Below are 4,509 nucleotides of genomic sequence, written 5' to 3'. Positions count from 1 at the left end.
AGTAGCGCACCAGGAAGATCCTGCACTTGATATTACCGGCGCCCCATCTAAGCGGAAAAGCAGCGTGGCTGAATCTGAGGCCCCGCCCGACGATGCTCGAAGAATGATAGAGGGCGGTCCCGGCTACCCCGTGGATGGAATCAAGGAGTCAACATCATGTGAACTCCATCAGAAATTCAAGAACATATCCATGAAGGTGGCCGTCGGACAAGCTTTACCTTCTGGCCCTGATGCACGCTGGCATGGCCGTGAGATTCCAGGTGGCTTTGCTAAAGTCGGGGTGGATGAAATCATGACGGGGTTTAATGATATGGAGCTCGACATAGCTGGACCCGAAGATGAGAGGACACTCGGAGAAGTATCGGATGGAGTCATCCTATGGGACAAGAACTACATCAAGCTTCCAGGCTCGGCCCCAAGGACAACACCGCCTCCGAGTCGTCGCAGGTCACCTACACCTCCATCATCTCCAAGCACTCCACATGACGTCGGCCAGCACAACACGAGTCCATCTCGATCACCGCCACCGGACTTGGGTCGTCCGTCTCCGCCGCCGCCCGCTCCGGATACTAAGCGGAAGCGTGCCAGCAAGAACGCTCCGCCGACGATTTCTAAGCGACGGAGCCCCCCAAAGCGCAAACTGTCGCCCCTCCCAAAGGTACCTCATGCTAATCTTCCTATCAGACCTTATGATCGTACCCCCGAGGAAAACGCCAGGATAGCAAAGGAACATCATGATGCGCAGATGAAAAAGAAGGAACCCGAGCCCGCCCGGAATACACCGAGAAGCAAATAGCATTTGCAAAATACTTCACAACCCTTCCATCATAGTATGACTTACAACATAAGCCTGATGACTATATACGCACATTGCAGAAGGAAATGAAAAAGAGCAGATCACGTGCAAGTGCAAGTGGGAGCAAATCAAGTTCAACTACAAGCAAGAAAAAATCAGACGTTCCTCAGCTTGGACAACAGGCCAAACAGTCGATCCCACCCCTCAGGGTGTTACCCGAGAATGTCCCCCCTCCGGTGCAGGGGCAAGATTTGGAATTAGCAAAGAAGTGGGCGGATGAATGGGTATCCCGGTTGAAGACATTCTGGCTTCCCAAGACGACAGGTTACCCAAGGCTGTGGTAGCCCCTAAGCCACAGTTTGTCATGGGAGCGCCTTTGGTCAGCAAAGATGATCTCCCAACAAATATGTGTTACTTGCATACATGATACTTAAGTGAATCAAAGAATGGGAGAACGATGATCGTGGTGAGTGTCCCACGGGAGTACTACGGCCGTCCCGAAGAAATTCATATCGACTTTGATGAACTCTTCCAGATGTACAATGGCGACGCCCTCGACAAATCGCTTATGAGTTGCTATTGTTTGTAAGTTTTTCAATTCATTGTCTACATATAACTTGTTTAGTTATTTCAATTCATTGTCTATATATAACTTGTACTCTATTATGCAGAATGAAGATTCTGGATTGTAAAAGTAGGAACATCCTAAATATTGGGTTTATTGACCCAGATAAAATACATATAGCGACGCTACCTGATAAACCCAAGGAGACGGAGGAAAACCTTCTAAGGTTTCTAACAGATCAAAATTTCTGTGACCACATACTGTTTCCATACAACTTCAGGTGAGAGTCTTTACTCTGTTGTGTCCATTCACTTATAAGTGTAATTGATAAGTTACTGACACACACACACACACACACACACCACACACACACACATATATATATATATATATATATATATATATATATATATATATATATATATATATATATATATATATATATATATATATATATATATACATGTGCAGCTTCCATTGGATTCTGTTGGACATTCAAATTGATAAGGGAAGAGTTGATGCCTTCGACCCATTATCGAGACCCTTGGAACAGTTCCAAAGCCTGCAGGACATGCTTCAAGGGTAATTTCAATCATTCTTGCGCTCTATCGGTCTCTTTCGATGATTTTCTGATATATCAATTAATGAAAAACTTAGCAAATCATTATCCTTGTCGGGCAGGGTTTGGAAGCGGTTCAAGTGCGTGACTCCCGGTAACTTTCCTGAGAAGCTGACCTTTAGAGCGGCTCAGGTAAGTAGTAGTATGATATACTTCTATTTTCAATACATTTATGATGCTAGATTATTATTTTCATTATATATATTCTATTCTCGTAAAGTGCGACCAGCAGCCACGGGGAACGCATCTATGCGGATACTATGTTTGCGAGACCATTCGCACGTTTACCTCTGAGCACAAGGATCACAGATTCGACGTAAGCAATGAACATTCACACCTCTATTTTTACCCGTCATTCTTTGTTATCATGATTGATATTCATATTCATCTCCTCTTCTTATATAGTACACGGCCATGCTGGAGAAGGTCCTACCAGAGCAACGCGCGACCTTTCCGAGGACGGAAGCTATAGATGACAAAGGACGATTTAGTGTAGCTAGGGGCCATTACTGATGTTCGTCCATGTAATCGAATAGACGGGCTCTAGTCCCGATAATTCAGATCTCCATATAATTGTATATATATGCTCGCTTGTAAGATAAGTTAATCTTATATATATATGCATAATTATTTCTATTTAGAATTATATGAAAACTAATTCCCGAACACCAAACGAGGCATCACGTTAATCTCCCGAACACCTAAACCCTAAAACCCTAAAATCCAAAAATAAACAAAATCTGAAACTCTTTAGTCCCGGTCCTTGTAAAGAACCGGGACTAAAGGGTCTGCCCCTGAGGGCGCTACATGGCGCCCACATGAAGCACATTTAGTCCCGGCTTGAAACAGGGCCGGGACTAAAGGCCCTTTAGTCCCGCCCCTTTAGTCTCGGTTGGCGAACCGGGACTAAAGCCCCTTACGGTAGTGGCCGGGCCGTTCAAAACACGACCGCGTAAAAAGAACGTGATGCGGAAAGATAGATAGATACAGAGAGAGGGGGGCCAAACGCATGGCAACAAAAAAAACTGCTGCAAGTAGCTCCGAGAAACACTTGCTGGCAGAAAGATGCAGGGGGCGGAGAGACCAGCAGCCAGCAGGCGTGGCTTTCGTCGACAAGCACGGGAGGACAAAGGGAGGCCAATGCAGCTTGCACGGGTCACTGTAAACGGGTTGGCAATTGGAGACGGCATTATCAGGCGCCCAAGCCGATAAAGCAATATGCCTGGAGTTGAAGATAGGCGTATGATGATTGTAACGTGTGGCCAGGGCCCAGAAGCCGTCTAAATGCCGACCTAAGTTGATTTCATTGACCCGGCCACCCGGCTTGTGATGAGCTAAGGTGACATGCATGGTACAGATAAAGGAAGAAAGATCATGGAGGCATGCAATTGCAAGCAAAGAAACCGGACGCGCAGAGGGGACAGGCACCTGACCCTCAACGCATACATACATATGCCAAGATTGCGAAATCTGAACCAACCAGATAACATAACACACGGCTGGGCTGGGCTAGGCTACGCCACCATGGATGGAGTGGACACCTACGCCTCCACGTACGTATCAATGCGTCTCGCGAAACACATCGCTTTCTTCTTCTCATACGGGACAAGGCATAAAAGTGACCTGCTGCTAGAGTGGTAGAGGCCATGATGCACGAGCAGGAAGAAACGGGACTCCAGCACGATGCTGATAGATAGATAGATAGATCGTCCAAATGCCTGTCCAGGGCGATGGAGACGGACGAGCGGGCTCCAGTGTTCAAACCAGGATTGTTTTCTTCCAATTTGCTTTCATTCGATCGAGGGATAGAAGGAGATTCTTTCGGGGCGATGTAAATGGGGTGCTTTGTCGGGGTCCTAACGGATAGACACCGGGCAGATGATGATGATGGAAACAGGGCTGGTGGTATTGACTGGCCACTCTAATTGTGACGTTCGACCAGACGAGCAAAGAGAGACATCGAACCGCGCAATTCAGAGGACCTTCTCAGTTCTCAATGCCAGCCGGAGCCAGGTTCATGGAAGTTTGAAAATCTGCGATGACCAAGGGTAGAAAAAGGGAATGTCCACCCACTGTAAAAGCTAAGAACAAATTGAGACGGACGTTCATCGGAAATCAAGAGGGCGATGATGTTATTGAATCAATAAGCTGCAAGAAACCGGAACTCTACCTAACACGGCAAATAAAATAAGATTTAGGTCGAAATCCAGCGGCAACTATGAGAATCAAAGTGAAAGATAAGTAAAGATGATGGTAGCTTCCTAAAGTCAAGGCAGGGTCCGGAGAAAAGGACAGCAAAACCAAGCCAGTTGCTGAAGCAGTGATAACTCTGGAATTGTGGAAGTTTCCAACTTAAAGGCAGGCCCTCGCCACACACACACACACACACACACAAGTTGTGTATGGAGCGGGCAATGCTGCTCAGGGACAGGCAAGCAAAGGCTGGTGTACCAGAAAGACGCATCAACCGGAAACCCAGATGGGTCAAAGAAAGCATGTGTTGTTGGTGGCCAATAATAGAGCCACAAA

The sequence above is a fragment of the Hordeum vulgare genome, chromosome 7H (genome assembly GCF_904849725.1).
Source record: "Hordeum vulgare subsp. vulgare chromosome 7H, MorexV3_pseudomolecules_assembly, whole genome shotgun sequence".
Taxonomy (NCBI): Eukaryota; Viridiplantae; Streptophyta; class Magnoliopsida; order Poales; family Poaceae; genus Hordeum; species Hordeum vulgare.
Note: the sequence above shows the minus strand (reverse complement) of the source record.